Source organism: Neofelis nebulosa, chromosome 2, assembly GCF_028018385.1.
Source record: "Neofelis nebulosa isolate mNeoNeb1 chromosome 2, mNeoNeb1.pri, whole genome shotgun sequence".
Lineage (NCBI taxonomy): Eukaryota > Metazoa > Chordata > Mammalia > Carnivora > Felidae > Neofelis > Neofelis nebulosa.
Window position 1 is genome coordinate 122,708,293 of NC_080783.1, and position 19,852 is coordinate 122,728,144.

The 19,852-nt window shown below is 47.2% G+C and overlaps 1 protein-coding gene across 1 annotated transcript in view; it reads right to left on the reverse strand.

The window, feature by feature from the left end:
- Nucleotides 1-1,008: 1,008 nt before the first annotated feature.
- The window catches only part of MAB21L3 (mab-21 like 3), a 138,303-nt gene continuing 119,459 nt past the window's right edge, over nucleotides 1,009-19,852 (reverse strand). The window contains exons 9-11 of the transcript XR_009257798.1: nucleotides 5,780-5,967; nucleotides 4,169-4,292; nucleotides 1,009-4,073 (exon numbers count right to left, since the gene is read on the reverse strand). The gene's annotated coding sequence lies outside the window, so the exon portion shown is untranslated. The remainder of the gene's footprint in view (nucleotides 4,074-4,168; nucleotides 4,293-5,779; nucleotides 5,968-19,852) is intronic.

Genomic DNA, 19,852 nt, shown 5'->3' on the forward strand with positions numbered 1-19,852 from the left:
ATGGAGCCTGCTTGGGATTCTCTCTCTCTCTCTCTCTCTCTCTCTCTCTGCCCATCTTCCACTTGTGCTCTCTCTCTCTCTCTCTTTCTCTCTTTCTCAAAATAAATTAAAAACAAACAAATAAGAATGGCAGAGCCTGACCCAAGGTCATACAGCAAATAAGTGTCAGGGCCAGGATAGGAATCCGGGTCTGCAATGAGTCTGATTCTGCTGCATCTCCTCCGGCGTGTGCGATAAATTCCAGGCACGTTCTTAAACCCAACGGCTATATCTGTTCATGCCGAACCTTTCCCTGGCCTTCCCTTCACAAGAAGTTAGTTAATTCCCTCCTTCTTGCCACTGCGTCTTGCACATGACTGTGTCTGGCCATCTCCCCGCTGTACTGGGCCTGTGGGCAGTGCCTACCTGCACACACAACCCTCCCTTGTCTAAGCAGCTGTGCCCTATCCTGGGGGCCTATCCACAACCCAGGCTGCAGCCGACTGAGCGTGGGATGGGCACCAAACCCCCAAGGCTAGTCCGCAGGCTTGGAATAGTGTTGTGATGCATATGTTTATAGGTCGAAATCAAGAGCTTCTGGAAGGCCGTGTAGGCCATGGACATGCTCCACCCCAGATCTCTTTCAAAGGGACCTACTGTGGGAAATGTAGACAGCCTCCAGTTGCTGCCTTTTGGATCCCACCATGGCGTTCAGATCTCTGCCAGTCTGCCTTCAACCAACCAGCACACTCAGGGTATTGTAGCGGTCCATTCCTGCCCCATATGGACTCCTCCAACGGGCAGCCTCGGCTTGGGAGGCTCTCTGTTGGCCCAGTCAAGACTTTCTGCCAACTGCCTTGAAGTCCGCTACTCTTCCTCCCACTCTCTTTTCACAGATGTCAGACTTGTGTCACCATCTGAGGACTCTCCCCACTGGCCCCCGCTCCTCCCTCCTGCATCTTCCATAGACATGTCCCCCAGTACATTTCTTGCACATTGTATTCTGTTTTGGAGTCTGCTTCTTGGGGGACCTAAAATGACATGGAGGGAAGAAACCATTTTTATACACCTGACACATGGCAAGTGCTGAATAAATGTTTACTGAAGAAAGGAAGAAATGAGGCACCTCCCTGACTCCGTGTCTCTACCACTTCCAGATCAATCTTCCTAGAGCATGACTTTGTGCATGGCACTTCCTTTCCTCCCCACAGGCAAAGTAATAGCGGATAAAAAGAAAAGATACAATGTTTTGGATTTTTTAATGTGCTAATGTATCATAGTGATATTAATGATGTAGGATGCACTTTCTCTAATGACATTATGAGTTTTTAAAACAAAGAGAAATTCAAAATGGTAAAATGGCTTTTGACCACTGAGCAATGGAAATGGGTTTGGAATTAGTCTTTAAAAATAGAAACTTTACGGGGCGCCTGGGTAGCTCAGTCGGTCGAGCTTCCGACTTCGGCTCAGGATCTCACGGCTGGTGAGTTCGAGCCCTGCATCCGGCTCTGTGCTGACAGCTCAGAGCCTGGAGCCTGCTTCCGATTCTGTGTCTCCCTCTCTCTCTGCCCCTAACCCACTCGCATTCTGTCTCTGCCTCTTTCAAAAATAAATAAACATTAAAAAAAAAAAATAGAAACTTTACTGGAGAGAAGGTTCCTCCCACCCCAACGTGACTCCTTTGGAAGTTCAATGTGTCTGGCTTGGGTGTCTGCTTTCTCCCCCAGAAGAGCTCAGAACCCTCGTCTATCCCCTGAGGCACCGGTTTTCCCCATCGTTAATCTTTCAATCAGGATTCAGTGTCTTCCGTGGATACCCACTTCGCGTGCCAGGAAAGGTTGTCAACCATGCTCAACTCCAAGGCCCACTGTTCCCGTCATCATTTCTGAAGATGGCAGTCCCTCAATGGCAGCCTGTGCAATACACAGCCCCGTGTGGATTCTCCTTCCCCAGGGCAGCCGTCAGGAAAACTTCCTTCTCCCCTAGACTCTACAGCTTGAAATCGACCCAAAACTATTCCTATGTGATCAGATGCTTGCTGCCTTCCCTGGCAAATTTCCTTGAAAAAGACTATTCGTGTAGTGTTTTGGCATGAGAGTCCCAAGAAAGGGGTTATAATAAGCATCCTCTTGAAGACTTAAATACAGTCTCTGGTTCTGCAAATACCATAATGACAGACTTGCGTTCTCAGTCCTAGGAAATTCTGCGGGCACCAGAGCTCAGAAACGTCCTCGGCATGTAAGCAAGCTTTATTCTTATTTGTGTCTGGGATCCAAGGAGAAAATAAGGGGCTCCCAGAACCAGGTCACTCAACACTCTCATGGAGGCAGAGGAAGGATCACCACAAGTGCATTTCTGTGATGGCAGCTTGAGCGGAATGCATCTGTGTGGGTCGCTTGGTGCCCCTGGGCTGTAGGGCTCGGGGGCGTGTTTTCGATCTTGGTGGCCAAAAGCAGAGGCAGAGGGCAGGCGTGGACAGATGGGACAAAGCCTCCTGGCACACACTGCCTGTGGTCAGAAATGCTCATGGTTGCCGCCAGAACTGGATACATGATGGGCTCAGATGACATCAGAGGGTGACCGAGGGGTCGGAGTGCTAGCACTGCCCAACTGCGAGCACCAGGCTTCCTTGTGCGTGACACCCTCGGCCGTTCTCTCCTCTCCCCCTTTCCCTCTCAGTGGCTACTGTGGGCTCTAGCCAGCTGTTCCCGAGGCCCAAGGCTGGCTTGTTCTCGTGGGATCAACTCCAATACCTGCTTCAAATCTTCCTATTCCTTTATCTCACAGAGCATACATTTGATTGAGGAATTCAAGGAAAAACACAAGTTTTTTAAAGCCTTGTATTTTTGATAGAAAAGAAGGAAGGGCCTAGTGAAAGGAATTCTGCTGAGTCTTCTTATAAATCACAACCAGCGTGTAGAGCCAGCCTTTTCATACACTGAGCTCCCTAAGATGTGGGGAACATGGAAAGTTTGGGGTCCTTGGGAGCTACATTATCTTTCAGGATTGTTGCAGGGAGGGATGCAAAGTGGGTGGCCCGTGACTCTGGCTGTGGGAGGAACACTCCGGGGGGGGGCCCTCGTGTTGGCACGAGTGCTGTCCTGGACAGTGGGGTGGGGTGGGATGAGGCAGGGCTCGAGTCCATTCTCTGGGATGTTACAGTCATGGTTGGAAGGTTCTAGGTGCCCCCGGAGCGGAGCAACCAGGCTTGGGGCTGGCTTCCATGAAACCACTGGGGCCTGACCTGGCTTTCCAGGCCTCACCAGAGGCATGGCCTGGTGTGGGCATGAGGCAGAGAAATCCCTCCCCTGCGCAGATTCTCCACAAGTGGCACCTTTGCCATCATTTTCACAAAGTGATATTGTGGCACAATGGTCGCTGAGACTAGGATGAAATTTCATTGCTGGAAGCAGGGGGGAAACTGAAGGTCAGCCTGATCTGTCAGCAATTGCCATCTCGGTGGTTGCATGAGTCTAATCCAGCTGCTCTAACAAAATGCCACAGACTGGGAATTCTCACAGTTCTGGCGGCTAGAAGTCCAAGACCGAAGGGTTGGGGCCATTTCGGTTCCTGGTAGGATCTCTCTTCCTACCTTGCAGATGGGGCCACCTTCTTGTTGTGCCCTCACAGAGCAGAGAGAGAGAGAGGAATCAAGCTCTTTGGTGTCTTTCCTCCTAAGGACGCCGATCCTAATAGATCAGGGTTCCACCCTTAGGACCTCGGGTAACATTAACTGTCTCCTTATAGGCCCTGTCTCCAAATTACCTTGGGGACTAGGGTTTCAACATAAGGATTCTGAGGAACACAATTCAGCCCATAGCATGAGATGCTCAGGGAATATGATGCCCTTTGAGGTGTCCATCGCCCTCTTCCTCTGGCCTACCCATGCTTCAGGCTCCTTTCTCCATTCTAGAACCTGGCTATGCTTCTGCAACACCACCGCGAGGGCAGGGTGACCCCTGAAGAGTGGTGCGGGAACACCCGCCGGGAGAGCTGCCTGGATAGCTGTCTGTCTGGTAAGCTCCCCGGCACCTCGCCAACACCCGTTTGTCTTCGGTGCCCCATCTCAGCCATTGGCCAGGCCCTGAGGGAGCCTGGGGGGAAGGGTAAAAGGAAGCAGAGTGACACCTGTTATCTGTTACTTAGCAGAAGCTGGAACCCACCTGGGGACAGAACACAGCCGCCTCACCGCGTCTGCCTGGGCGGGCTTCCTCATACATTTCATAGGTTAAACCATCAAAACATGGGGTCCTGTGCATTCCCAGCTGAGGACGTGCAGAAAGCTCATCATGTGTGAAGGCCAGATCCACCTGCTAAATAAAAACAGGAGTGAAAAAAAAAAAAAACCCAGGGGAAAAAAAAAAAAAAAAAAAGCCCAAAACCTTGCGATTTGCCCAGCACTGCAAATGGCTCAAATTACAGCTACAGAAACGTCTCCAACCCCTGGAGACTTCCCTTTCCACCCCGGCAAGTGGTGCAGTCCCCACTCTGGCTCTCCTCCGTCGTCGCCCCCACCCCTGGCTGCTGTCCTTTCTCTGCCTTTGTTGTGTAGCAGCAAAAGGCAACGCCCTTCCAAAGCTCAGGGGACTTTCTTCCATTGTCACAGCATCCAGCCATGCCACTGGGGCTGCCCCCACTCCAGATTTATTCTTCTGGCGATGAGTCACTGCTACCATCTTGCCCCTCTGCTTCCTGCAAGCAGATGAGGCAAGGAAAAGGAAAGGAGGGGCCCCCGGCCAGCTCATGAGGCACCTTGTGGGCCTGGGTGGGCTACGGCCGTCGGGGTGTATGGGGGATGGAACTGGCAGTAAGGGGATCAGTCCTGCTGCCTGGAACAGGAACAAAAGCCCGGCCTCCATAGGATGGGAGGGTCATATGGGGCCACACGGTCTCCTGGGTAGGGGACAAGGGAGTATCACTAACAGAGGATGGGATTTGGGCTCTATCAGGTCTGGTTTTGAAGCCCGGATCCACTGCTTCTGGCATCCTGGGCACGTTACCCAGCTTCTTGGAGCCTTAGTTTCCTCACCTGTATAACAGGGACCCCAACATCCTTCCTAGGATTATTAGCCTGCGGGCTAAAGCGCGTGACCCCTGCAAAGCTCCTAGAGCAGTGCCCAGCGTCAACCAGGAGCCGGGCACAGACTAGGTTTCCCCTTGCACAATCGTCCGACGCAAGGACGCTGTCCTCAGAGAGGTTTGGCCCAGTGTCCTGCCCTCTCCCACAGGCAGGCTGCCCGCGCACAGAGGGAAGGCTCCTTGCTGGGAAACCAGAACAGCCGGTGGTGGGGGAACAGATGAGCCCGTGGCCCTGGACCAAGGGGGCCCGAAGCACACCCACTCATTTTCTCTCTACACTGTGTTTGGCGATGATTTATTAGTGATTTCTCACATCTCAGGCTCGTGGCAAGAACTTGAGTCCCCTTTTAAAGGCAGTCCTTATCATCATTCAGCTCCATCGTCATTATTCAATATCTATTGTGTTCAGGGCCTTCTTCCAGACGCCATATATTTACTCCAGTCTGGAAAGCTGAAGGCTGGGAGGGGCTGCTCGAAGTGTCCACGACGCCCCAAAGGGCAGACAGGGCTCGGGCAGCAAGTCCTTGTCCCACACAATCTCAGCATCGGAATTTCGGAAGGGATTGGTGACATTGGAGCAAGGGGACTTGTAGGTCAAATGAAAGGAAATGCTATTCTGTTGCCAGCAATAAACCCACAGAATTCATTATCCAACGGGGAGTTGGGTGGAGGCCTAAAAGTACGTCAAAAGGAGTTTTAGGTAAATTCATGGTTGGCTGACCTCTGTGGGGGGTGTGCCGTGATCCTCTGAACTTGCCACCAGGAAGGACGGCCAGCGTTTGGCAAGGTCTAGAGAAGGCGAACTCTGTGCCCTTGGGCCTTGGGTTCTGGCCCATGCAGCAATCTCCATGCCCATGGGATCGTCCTGGGTTTCTCAGATTTGTGATTTTTCAGTGCTGTCCATCTGAGCTGGGAGAGAAAGGAGGAGGCATTCCTGGAGAAAGTGGGGTGAGAATCTCCCAGGCAGAACACTGGACAGCAATTTTTTTTTTTTTCCTGCTTAAAATTCCAAAGGCCTACACCCTTTTGAAACGGCAGCAAAATTTCACAAGAGCACAGAACATTTGCATTGGAAGGGAGCGGCTGGACCATTTCACCTACTGCAGTTTCTGCCCTGAACGGTTTTGTGTACTAGCAATTAGATTCAGAAATAGAAACAGTGACGGTGCTAGAAATGCACTTGCTGAGCTGTGTGTCTTTGATGCAAAAAAAAGCCTTTGTACCTAACAACTGAGCTTTTGCTCATTTACGCAACCAATTTGTTGAGCACCAGCTCTGAGCCATGATCTTAGGATCCGAGGACGGAGAAGACAAAACACCCTGCCTCCTGAGAGTTTAGCCAGTGGCGAAAACGGCCCAATAGTTCCACTGCTGTGGGTGTTATGGGAGCAGGGAAACGGGGGTCCGTCTGCACCTGGAGGAGTCAGGATGTGAAGGACAGCCAGGAGCTCCCCCGTGGCAATGAAAACAGGCAGAGAGGGGTTTCCGCAGACCAGGGAGTGTGAAACAGTTGGAGAAGTGCTAGAATTCACTCAGGCTGCCTGAGATAAAGGGGGCAGGAGGTGAGTCTGGAACGTAAGACAAAGAACATAAGACAAAGACGGGCATTGAGGGTGGTGGTCCAAGCTAAGGCGCGGGGCGCTGGTCATGCAAGGGAAGCTGGAATAAGGCATAATCAGTTTCTCATTGTAGGGAGATGATCAGGGGGTGCGTTGGTGGGGGCGAAACTCTAAACAAGCGCATGAGTCAGGTGACTCTCCCGACATCCAGGAGACCACGACTGGGGACTACAGCAAAGTCCTGAGGTTACTCAAAAGGTGGGACCAATGGCTCTTGCTGCTAGAGGCACATGGCAAAGGGAGAAAAGAGGAGGGTCGGGGATGACCTCTTGGTTTCTTTGAGTGGATGGAGGTACCATTCATTGGATGGTAGCTGGGTGCTAAAGGGAGAATGTCACACTGAAAATAACGAGTAAGTTTTGGATAGACTGTACTTGATTTTTGTATGAGGCAGCCAAACAGAGATAGCCAGCAGGCTGTGTATCTCAAGATCCAAGCTCTGCAGAAGGGTGGGGTCTGGAGATGTCAGGACGCAGGGACAACAGGAGGTGGAGGTGAAAGCTTGCTAAGGGAGGACCCAAGCAGGAACAGAGGAGCACACGGAGGGCTCCACCACAGAATGGCCCCGGGCAGAGGAAAAGAAGCCCACCAAGGACAGCAAGCCAAGGAGGTGGGAGGAGAAGGGCTTACCGGAAAAACAAAGGAGGCAGGAAGGAACCGCACCTGAAACTTCTCTGTTGAAATTCACGGTGCTTTTTTTTTTTTTTTTAAGGGAACTGAGTTTTGCAGCATTGTTTTAAAATTGAAGTACAACTTACATACAGTAAAGAACACAAAGAGTATATGGTTTGATGCATTTTTCCATATGTATACACCCATGAATCTACTACTCCAACTCTGGAGAATATTTCCGGCTCGCTAGAAGGTTCTCTTGTGGCCCACGTAGGCGGTGCCTCATCGCAAAATAATCTTTCATTCTGACCTCTGCGGTTATGCACCTTTGCCTGCTCTTGGTCCTATGGATGGGATCACGTGGTGTATGTCCTTTTGCAATGCAGTTGCTTTCTCTCAACAATACGTTTCTGGTGACGGGCAATGGTTAGGAAGTTCTTTTTTTGTTGCTGGGAAGTATTCCATTGTGTAAATATGAGCTGTCCACCATGGTGTTTCTATCTGTTGATAGATCCCAGTTTGGCTACTGGTTTACTATAGTTTGGGACTCCTGGAAAGAGCGCTGCCATGAACATTCCTGTGTGTGTGTGGTGGGGCCCCAGCACGCCCGAGAGTGGCACCGTAGGGTCACAGGGTAGACGTCCGTTCAGCTTTAGCAGATGCTGCCGAGGTATTTGGGCCAACTTACATCCCCACTCATGACGTAGGAGTTCTCCGCTCCACAGTATTTTAAAATAAAACACGATTCTGTGAGGAACGCTTAAAACACTGAAAAAAGCAACTGCTTTCAAGAACCTCAACACATCGGACGTATCTATCGATCTGTTATCAATGACTATGTAACACATCCCTCCTCAATCCTCTAAGACTTCCGTTATAGAACCCCTAGTCGGCCTAGTTTGAGTTAAGGTAAATTTGTGTATATAAAATAAGTGAATTTCTTTATAAGTAATTTTATCATGTACAATTGTCACTAATTTAAAAAGTCTTTCTCAGGGCGCCTGGGTGGTTTATTCGGTTAAGCTTCTGACTCTTGATTTCAGCTCAGGTCATGATCTCACAGTTTGTGAGAGCGAGCCCCGCATTGGGCTCTGTGCTAACAGTGCTGAGCCTGCTTGGGATTCTCTCTCTCCCTCTCTGGTCTTCCCCTGCTTGCGCTCTCTCTCTCAAAATAAACGAACTTAAAAAAAAGAAAGGCTTCCTCACCTTACACCCAGATTCATGAGATTTTATTCTAATACTCAGTTATGGATCTGATTTTTCCCAGGAGCTGGCAGAACTGCCTTAGCCTAACAACATGGCATATGTATCTTGGATGTCACGGGAGTCAGCATTAATTCAATTATGTATTCATTTTTTTCACTGTGTAAATATATGGTGAGCACTGTGTCAGGCACGTCCTACGCACTGGGGGTGGGTGGGATGGGGGAAATAAAGAATCATCACTTAGGACTTCTGCCCTCAAAGAACTTAGTCTAAAAGAAGATATGGATACAAAGAGCCCTAACGCAGAGTAGAAAGTTAACGAGTCTGCAACTTCATTTCCTGCAGGGCAGGGCAGGGCCAGCTTAGGTGAAACTGTAGCAAAAGAAACTGCCATTTACTACATTCACCCGTTTTCTGTCTGGCTGGAGATGACACATCGTCTCGGGGTGAGATTTTGCTCTCAAGTCGCTGGACTATACCCTCCAGGTAAGCCTCACAGACATCCATTACCTAGAAGGCAAAGAAGGGACAGAAACCCCTGGGCGACAAAGCCTGCCCTTTTAAATCCCCGTAGCAAGAAAATGGGCCAAATTGCTTGAAGTCAAGGAACCTCTTGGAACCTAGAAGTCCTAGCCGCTGACATGTTTATCATCTTTCCAGTTATTGAGATGGTTCTAAGTGGTGTTAGCTGTCAGGAAAGGGCCCAAAGGCTCCCCAGAGAAACTCATTGCATTCAGTGCTTGGACCTAGATAGTTGACACAGGAGTGCTGACTCCCACACAGTAAGCACCTGTGGAGAGAAGCCTCTCTGTCTGGACCCACCATGCTTGCACAAAGAGCCTACTTTGGGAACAGTGTGACCTTGGAATCCAAGCATAGAGCATCTTCAGCTGAATATAACTCAGGAGAGAGTGGGATGTGAACATCTAAAAGCTGAGTTCCTATTCACACTTCAAGCTGCTGAAGACTTTCATACCAATTGTAGGCTTAGCAGATATCGTTGGTTATTATAACACTCTTTGCTTCCCATATTGTCTGCAGATCCCTTTACTATTCCTGTGCACATGGGCTTCTGTGGCCTCTTCCTACGGGAAGAGAAATTGTCAGGGAAAATGGACCGCTCTGTGGATTCCGCCTCTGAGTTCATCTAAGTTCCTCGCCTACTTTAACTCTTAGGAGTGGGTCACTGCAGAGTTCTTCTGTGGGGTCAGACAAGCTCAGCGAGAGAGCAGGCGAGGAGGAGAGCACAGCCCATGGTAAAGAATATGGGCCAAGCTTACCTGAGCATTTTGTCCATGGGTTGGAAAGACAGTACAGTGACTCTGGGCACCTCAACATGCCTGCCTCTTGACTGGTGTTGTACCAATCTGGGCTGCTGCCCTCCATGGCTGGTGTGCAATGTCCTCCTGGGATCTTTTCTCTCCCTTCTCCTGAGAATTCCCTTTACTTCTCTCCAGGGTATTGAAACTTCTGTTCCTGTTATATCTTTCCTTTTCTCGAGAAAGGCTGCCTGGGAAATACATTCTCGAGACTTTGCATGTCTGAAAATATCTTTATTCTATCTTTGGGCTTTTTTTTTTTCTTGGTAATTTGGCTGGGTATGGAACTCTAGGTTAGAGAGCATTTCCTTTCAGAATTTGGAATGCGTTGCCCCATTTTCTTTTTCATTTCAAGAGCAGTGATGCTCTTGAGAAGTCCAAAACCATTCTCATTTCTGACTCTCGCATGTGACTTATTTCTCTAGAATCTCGTAAACACTATTTCCTCCAAGTTTTGGAAAATTTCCAATGACATGCCTCAGTGTGAATCTATTTTCATTCACGGTGACCCAACATTTGATGTATTCTTTGAAGCTGAAAACATGTGTCTTTTTTTAATCTCTTGGAAAATCGGGGAAATAATTTCATTTGGAATTAATTCCTTTCTGCCTTCTGTTCTCTTCTCTCTCACTCTCTGTAACTCCTCTTATTTACAGACTGGAGTTCTTGAACTAGTCTTTTAATTTTGCTTTCTTTTCTGATTTTTTAAATCTCTTTGACTTTTTGCTATACTTTCTGAGAGATTCACTGTTGAATTTTTCATCTCTGCTGTTTTTAATTTCCAAGAATTTCATCTTGGCTTCTGAATGATCCTTTTTTGTTTCACCCTGTTCTTTTTTCTTGGATGCAGTATCTTCTCTCCGTAAAGACGTGATAAATGTAACATTAATTCTCCTCTCCTCCCATGTTCTCACATCTCCCTGCATACTGCTTCATTTGTTTGTTGTTTGTTTTGGTATTTATTTTCCACATAGTCAGCTCTCCTTAGATGTTCAGTAGCAGTGGGATATCCAATTGTGACTAAGAGTATGGATCTAGTTATCTGATTGGGAACTATAAGCTCATTTAAAACTCTGGGCAAGTGAGCGGAGCTTTGGACTTTGTATTGTGATGTAGGATTGTTGGAGAACCTCCAACGACAGTATTGCTAGGTCGGTCGCTCTTGAATTACACAGTTTCCCTAAGTACTCTTAGCGTTTAAAAGAGTGCCTGACATGTAAGAGGGGCTCAGTACATGTTACTATTCCTGTTGTGGAAAATGTGTACACTGAGAAGCAAATATATACACAACTCAACTAATAAAAGCCCATACCCTTGCTAGCAGCTTCTTAGAGGCTTATAAAAGTGCAATCACTCTCAGAAACTTGGCCATAAGCTTTAACTGGTGGCTTCCATGCTTCATGGTTGGTGGGTGAAGGACGGAAAATGCAAAAGAAAGGAAGGTGCTGGGCGCCGACACAGGAGATGGGAGGCAGCTGGCCGAGCAGGAGAAGGTGAATGGAAGAGATGCTAAGTAGCCCTGCTGGTGTTTTCCTCATTAAGCTTGTGTCTAAACACTCTCCATCTTTACAGTTCCAGTGGACTGGGTTCTGGCACACTTGGGGACATATTTGTTAATTAGCTCCACGGCTCCTTGGGTGGCTGTCCATTTTATGGGTGATGGCACCAGAGGCCCAGCCCTGCCAGGGGAAAGAAGGAATATTCCATTCATCCAGCTATGGGTTATTAAGCCACTCTGTCTTCCTGTCACAGACGGATTGTGAATCACACTGTGTTCTCTTCCATCCCCTTCGCTGCCTCCTCTCCTCTTTCCACAGCCAGGGGTGGACAAGGGTCTAGCAAAGCCTCACTGTTCTCAGACTGGTAGGTGCTGGCCTATCTGGCCCTTGGTAATGGGAAGAGTGCCCTTCTCCTTCTTCTCACACCTGTCGGTCCCCAACCACCTGGGAGTCCCCTCCAGAAACCTGACCTGCAGCTTCCGCAGTGCTGGGCCACTGGCCAGAGTGGTGGATTCCTCCCGGGAGCTGGTGTAGCCCTTGGCAGGAGATCAGCTCCACGAGTCATTAATTTCAACTACTCAGCATCTTGTCTCGGCCATTCTTGTGCCCCTGCCTCTCTCAATTCAATTCTAATAACTTTCTTGGCACAGAGAGATGGAGAAAGGATTGCCAAAGTCAATAATCAAGTTTCTACAACTGGGATTGTGTACACACACACACACACACACACACTTATTTATTTATTTATTTATTTATTCATTTATTTATTCATTTATTTATGGGTTGTTTCGTCAAGATAAGAACTGCATGGGCTCATGCTGTGTATTATCTTTGGCTTATTCTGATAAAAAACGTCAGGTAAGCAAATATTTGCCGGGCACCTACTATGTCCTAGGCAGTGTGACGGAGTGTTTAAAAACAGGCACTATTTTTTTTTATCTAGAGTTGAGAAAAAACTGGGCCAGCCATAAGGAAGTTCCCCATTCATCCAAGATAACAGAATTTCTAGAAATTAGAGAGGAAGGAAAGAGGAGTGGTTAAGCGGGCAGGTGCCCAGCTCTGCCCCTGACTCGATGTGATTTGGGGCAAACCACTCTGTGCCTGTTTCCTCACTTACAAAAAAGGGAGCACCTACCTCTTAGGGTTGTTATGAAAATCATACAAGACTGAACATAGCACTTAGAAAAAGCCTGGCACTTAGTAAGCACTTACCAAATATTAGCTATTACTATTATTATGACTTATAGGGACCTTAATGGTTTTCTCATCCAAACTCCTCCTCTTCATAGTGAGGATGTAGAAGGCCAGAGAGCCAGAGTGACTGGCTTGCCCAGAGTCATAGTTTGGCCTCTTTAATTGGAGACAAGGATGCTAATTACCTCCACACCATGCTGCCCCCCTTGGTCAATGGTGAGAGTTTTGATTCTAGAAATTCAGGCAAAATTTTGGCAAAGGACTCCTCTCTAGCCAGCTATTCAATGAATAGCCCCTTGTAGATTATGCTGGGACTTTCACTGTCTTCTAATCACTTGACTGCTTGGAATAGAGTTCTACAGACATCACCAGCATCTGGGACGATGGCACCTTCAATTCAGATGGTCTCGAGATGGTGCAGGGCTTAAGAGCCCCGAGTCTGGTGCCAAACAGACTTGGTTCAGATCCAGGCTCTTCCCTTTTCACCTGCTGTGTGATCTCAGGCCAATTACTTAAGCCTCAAGGTACTCAGCAGCAAATGCAGAGAGAAAGGACACTACCCCTTATTGCAATGTCATGAGGTTGAAACCAAATAATACATAATAGTAGGTAACGAGCTTAGCTTAGTGGCCGGTATAGTGTAACACCCAACACGTGAAAATTAATATGATTTTTACACTAGTTTTTAGCTCTCTCTTTTTTTACCTGTCACCTCATGTTATCCTCAAGACATCCTTCTAAGAGAGGCAAAAGAGATTCTTTTATTCCCACTGCCTAGCTAAAGGAAAGAGTACTCAAGGGGGCTAACTGAGTGCCACGCCGCTAGCGAGTGGCAGGTCTGGATCCGAGCACACAGAGGCTTAGCGACACCTAAGGCAATGCGTTTTCACCTCCACGATTAGACCTCAGGGACTAAGCAAAATCTGAACACGTCCTCATAGTTGAGAGGCGAAAAAAATAAAGAAGGAACACTGAAAAGAAATGAATAGGGTCATCATAAATTTGCAGCGATGCTTTTGTTCAACACGTTGAATCAAAAGCACATAAACGAGGTAGAGATGAGCAAAAACGAAGCTCTCCGTAACAGCCCCGCAAGGACCAAAAACGGAACAAGATCATTCTGTCTGTAGAGAGGAAGAGAGAAACCAATCATCAGAAGCTCCCTTGTGAGTCGGGAGATGGTGGCGGGAATTAACATTTTCAGCTCATCTCAGACCTAGGGCAAAACGAAGTCTTGGAGAGAGAGAGAGAGAGAGAGAGAGAGAGAGAGAGAGAGAGAGACAAGCAGGGGGCCCTTGGGTGAAATGTCAGATCAGAGTCTGCAGAGACAGTGCCTGCTCATGGAGATGGTTCTGATGGTGAGGGCAGCTGTTAAAAGAATAATCTTTGCAGCTATGTCACCATAATCCAGACAGCCAGTGTGTCCCAGCAGTGTTCATTAAGCCAGGAAGCATTCGGACAAGGAGGGAAAGGCTGCTCGTCTGCAGCTGATCTTTTTTTCTCCCTCTGATCCCAAGGCACTATGAATCTGAAGGAGGCCCCCAGCAGACCTGCTGAGGAGATAAGCCATTTTTGTCACAAGCGCTGGTCTGCACTGGTGCTGAAGCCAGGACGGAAGCCACCTGCCAAGCCGCCCTGCTCCCTGCGCCTTGCCTGGTCTGGCTGGTCTGCCTTCTCCCCAGACCTCCAGACATCATCCCCCGCTGGATGGGTGGGAATCCTGAAAGCCCTCTTGGCATCAGTTTCTCCGACTTCTGTTGTCGCTGCAAGTGGCAGGGGGCTGGGAGTTTGCGGGATAAGAAGCAAGCGGGAATCGGGAGGGGGGGCACTGCTTGCTCGGCATCTTGTTTTGACGAGTGCGGGGCTGGGGTGTTGATGGCCACGGAAGAGCCTGGGAACTGACCCCTTTCTCCCAGCGTCACAACCGTAGAGTTGAAGCACAGGGGAGTATGCTGTGCTCTGATGGAGCTGTGAAGCCAAGGGCATATAGAATGCAGACAAACTGCCCCTTCTGCAAGACCTGGGGCCCCTCGGGTATAGACTGCTGCCCCACCAATTGGAGCGGTTGGACCTAAGAAGCAGGTGGCATGGGTCCAGCGCCTATCGGAGGAATATGGGCCCCGGGCTCCAGGGGCTAGCTGTACTGGTAGCAGCATCATTATAACTTTGGTATATCTGCTGTTTTCTTTTTTCTTTGCTTTTCTTTTTTCTTTTTTTTTCTTTTCTTTTTTTTTTTTTTTTTGCTTTATTACTGGCATGTGTGGGTACAGTCCAAATGCTCTTCATTGCCCAGCAAAATCTCCTAATTCCTGCAGTCAGCTCTCTACTTGTACTGGAAGAGGCAAGAAGGGCTCTGTGCACCTGCCTGCATGCTCTCTGGAGGCAGGAACCAGGTCTGTTTGCCCCAGACCTCAGAGCTTCAGACAGCTTCCCACTGTCTGTAATACACTCTTCGTTGATCGATCCCTGGGAAAACTCTGACGGGCATTTTGCCATTCAGTGGTGCAGGAGAGGCTGCCAAGGCAGTTGGGCATGGAGGGGAAGAATGTTATACAAACAAGAGAGGAAGTTGAGCCTCTCACGCTGAGAGAAAGGAAGGATGGGAAATAAAAGGTGAATGGGAGACAGATACCATGGTGAGAAAAGCAGCCGTGGGATTCCTGCCTTAAAGGGTGGGAGGGGCTGGGGGTGTGCTCTCAGTGGGGACCAAGCTAGGGCAGGGGTAGTGCCAGTGGTGAGGGTAACAAGGACTCCCTGGGCGGCTGCTAGCCTGGGACAGGTGGAGAAGGAGCATCTAGAAGGCTGTTCCATTCTTTCTCACTCCCAGGATTGGCATGTCCCGACTTCACCCGTAGGCAGTGAGGACTTCCTAGTGCATTGGGGATGTTTCTGTTGGTGCCTCTTTCCAAACCAGCTGCTGAAAAGGGGTACTGGGTTCAATCCACGAGTTTGAAAATCACCTTGCTTGTGGAGAAGGAAACTTTGCTCCTTGAAACATCATGGGGTGCACTATTTTGAATTCAGCCAATCCAATTTGGAAGTAAGAGCCGTCACGCCATTTGGATTTATCGACAATTAAGTTTTTAAGCCAACACTTGTAAAGTGCTATTTCATTTAAAACAATCTTACACATTACCCACTTGGTTTTTGAAATAACTCCAGTAGATCCATTTTACAGAGGTAAAATTGAGGTCTTAAAAAAGATTCAAGTAAGGCCACACAGCTAACAAAAGTGCATCAGACTTCCTGACTCTGCTGTTCTGTTTCACTCCTTTCCTCACACAAAATCGCACTTTTTTTTTCACTATACCAATCAATGATAGTGTAAGGCTATAACTTTGAGCTCATGAATGAGTGACAGGGCATCAGTGAATCTCCTAAAATTATTGCAGATTTTGCATGAAAGTGCCCGTGTGCTCTTTTTTTTCGGGATTGGGAGGGGGCATAGTTGCAGCAGACTCATAAACATTTTCACGATAGCACAACATTAAACAAAACATTTGAAAAGGAAAAGCTGTTTGGCTAACGCTTCTTATGCATGCAACGCCTATCCCCCATACACACCAGCAGCACAACAAACCAAAACTAAATTCTTAGCACAGCATAACAACCTCCCGACTAAGGCTACATCCAACACTCAGATCAATTGAATCTTTGCTTCTACTGGAATTTTTAGCTCTGTGTAGACATAATGTGGCTCTCTTATTCTAATGCTTCCTGGGTCTTTTGCCAGACAGGCAGGAGGTAGCATTGCTGGTCCTCTTTAGAATGCCATCCTTCAGACTCTTGCAGACACTCTCGATTTCCCACCCAGAAGCCCAATGTGTTGTTTGCTTTCCAACAGGCACATTCTTCAGTGTGGCCATGGGCTCTACTGAATTTGGCCCTATTCCCAGGCCCAGCACATCAATCTTGATAATCTGGTCAATCATGGTAATTTTATTCCCCTTCCTAGGAATCGGCTTAAGAAAAAACATGTAACTGGGGGCGCCTGGGTGGCTCAGTTGGTTGAGCGTCCGACTTCAGCTCAGGTCATGATCTCACGGTTCGTGGGTTTGAGCCCCGCGTCAGGCTCTGGGCTGATAGCTCAGAGCCTGGAGTCTGCTTCAGATTCTGTGTCTCCCTCTTTCTCTGCCCCTTCCCTGCTCATGCTCTGTCTCTCTCTGCCTCCAAAATAAACATTAAAAAAGAAAGAAAGAAAGAAAGAAAGAAAGAAAGAAAGAAAGAAAGAAAGAAAGAAAGAAAAACATGTAACTTGATTCTGATCAATAAGATTGGAGGCTAACTCTTCTGGGGCTGCTTCTGGGAAAGGATTTTTAACTTAAAAAAAAAAACAAAAACGAAAAGAATATAGACATGTCATTTCTACCTCTGAACATGGCTGTGCCCAAATATGGTCACTGGAGCTGTGGCAGCCATCTTGAGGCCACCAGGAAAAATGGTCGACATGGTGAAGACAGCTGAGAAGAAAGTACAGAAAAACGCTAGGCTCTTGATGAGGTTGCTGAAATATTGAATTAGCCAACTAAGGAGCTGCCCTCCTACACTTTATGTGATGTGAGATGGCAAATGCCCTAATTGTTTAAGCCATTTTGAATTGAGTTGATAATGACTTGGCAAAAGCATCCTAATTAATATAATAAGCCCCATGCTCTGGAACTACCTTCTATAGAATGTGTTAAGGTAAGATAATTCTATTAGTTTTGAGACAGACTCACCTTACAGACAATAAAGAACCAGTATAACTGGATGCATGACCAAAACAGGAAGGGTTGGGGAAAGTCTCATGAATTAATCTCTATAACTCAAAATTCCAATTTTAAAAGGGACCTTAAGAATAATTTAGATGATTTTTAAACTCTGACCAAGGGACACCTACAGTCATGCAGGGATGCTTTAGGAGCCTACCAATATTTGATTCAAATTCACTTAGAATTTTGTTTTGCAATTAAACATATTCACAGTTAAATATTTCACACACCAAATGTTTACTTACATACTGGAAACAACCAATGTATTTAAATCGGGCCTTCCAGCTTTACATGCTTCTGTGTATATAGCTCCTACCATAAATATTTTGTAAATGTTTGTTGATTCAGAATGTGGCAGCCCTATTGGTCCTTTCCATATTATTGATTGGGTTTTTAATTTAATTTAATCAAAAAAATGAGACAGAGAGACAGAGAGACAGAGTCTGAGCAGCAGAGGGGGCAGAGAGAGACAGAATCCAAAGCAGGCTCCAGGCTCTGAACTGTCAGCACAGAGCCTGATGCGGGATTCAAACCCACAAACCGCGAGATCATGACCTGAGCCGAAGTCGGACGCTTAACCAACTGAGCCACCAGGTGCCCCTTGTTTGGGTTTTTTAAGTGCAGGCCTTCCCTGTGTCTATTTATATGACATTGTATTTATGAGTATCAAACACAGCATGCATGGGCCCTATGAAATTAAATGCCAGGTAAAATGTACATTTGCTCAGAACCTTGTGAGATCACAGTGCAATAATCAGTCTTCAGATGGCCATTGGACAAAGGTTGCAGGGCACTGATTTCTTTCACAATATACATAGTTTTGCATCTATTCTAAGATGTGAATGTGTCCCTTCCTTTCAAAGGTTGAATACGTTTACCTTGGCAAGGTTCTAGGTTAATCCTAGATGACTGGTCAGCAAAGACATTAAACCTGAGTTATGTATTCAATGTTCCAGGCAGAATAAACTTGTCTATTTCAGATATCTGAGTAAATATCAGATAGAGACAGGCAATGGAGAGGCAGGGGCACCACCGGACCTCTCATAATTGCTAACGGTTGTCATGACGTATCCAGCATTAGTCTAGAGCCTCACTGGTATTGACGCACGTAAGCTACCCACCACCTTTCTAAGGTAGGTTCCCGCCAATGTGCCCATTTTGCAAACGAAGACACAAACCGAGGCGCTCTGCCAACAAGTGGTAGTCCCAGGGTTTGAACCCACAGAATTTGCCTCCAGAATCTGGACTGTTTTTCGCTACATTGTTTTGTACATTTGCAACCACCCATGTGTGTGAGTTGGGATTCTCCCAATCCCATGCAGCTAAAACAAAAGTCAACAACATGTCGAACGATGAGGCCAAGGTAAGACAGCAACTGCTTTTGGTTTCCCTTGTTTTCAAATTTTACGTATTCATTGAAACAACCTTTTTTTTTTTCTTCAATGCGGTGACAAGAAAATATTATAAAACTAAGCTTATAAAGTACATTAATGGTAAGGTCCACATCTGTCAGACCTGTCCCTCTTGTTTAGCTGGGTTCTGCAGTTAGTATAGAGTTTAGAGTATAGAGTTACTATAGAGTATTTAGAAAAGCTCTTCAAAGCAAGGAATAGAAAGTCAGTGGCTTAACCAAAGAACGGTTTGTTGCTCTCAAATAGCAAGAAGCCAGGAGGTTGATGGTACTGGTGATGTTCTGGCGGTTCCACAATATCTGCCGACAGTGACATTCTCTTGGCCTTTCCCTTCCAGGACAAGTAGGCTGAGGTAGGTGCAGCCCACATCACCCTCCAGACAGAAAAGAGAGCAAGGAATGCATCAGCCTCCTTTGCCCCTTCCATCGGGAAAGCAAAATGTTCACAGAAAACTCCTGCAGGCTTCTGCTTACATCTCTCTTACTTTAAAACTGTCACCTGGTCACTTCCAAAGCAGAGAAGCCGAAAAAGTACTTAGCCTCCCTGGGCTTTATAAGCCAAGTGGACGAGAGAAATGGAGTTAGAAATGGATGCCGAGTCAACCAATATACAGTATCTGCTACAAAGAAAAACAAAGATTTTCCAGGTTACCTTGGACGCATGTCCTTTAGGGAACCACACAGTATCGGCTTTGAGGGATTTAAAAAATAGGACACACATTTGGATAATTGCCTATTTTGCATGCAACACTATCCTGGGTCCCGGAAAGTCTCAGAGGTCTAGCGATACAGGCTGCCCCCACCTGAAGAAGGAAGGGAGGAGCTAGCTAAGTTTTCATAGTTCTAAGGAATCATGGGAAATTCTCCATCTCCGTTTTCGTGTTACAAAAGGATTGGCTCTCTAAGGACATGTCAAACTCAAGAGCTTGCTGATTTTGTATAAGTAATCATTTATTAAGATGTTCTCTGTCCCTGCTGCAATGTCACTGTGAGGGTTGCTGTCAGCAACGTGTAATGACCCATATTTCCCCAGAAGCTTAAGCCATCACTGCATTAATTTGATGTGACGAGGGCAACCAGAATGTGGCATGGGAATTACATTTTAATGGGAAACAGTGCTGCAAACTTCAGAAGCAAGGACAGATGGCAAAAGCTTGGAAAAGACCGGAAAAAGTCAACATAA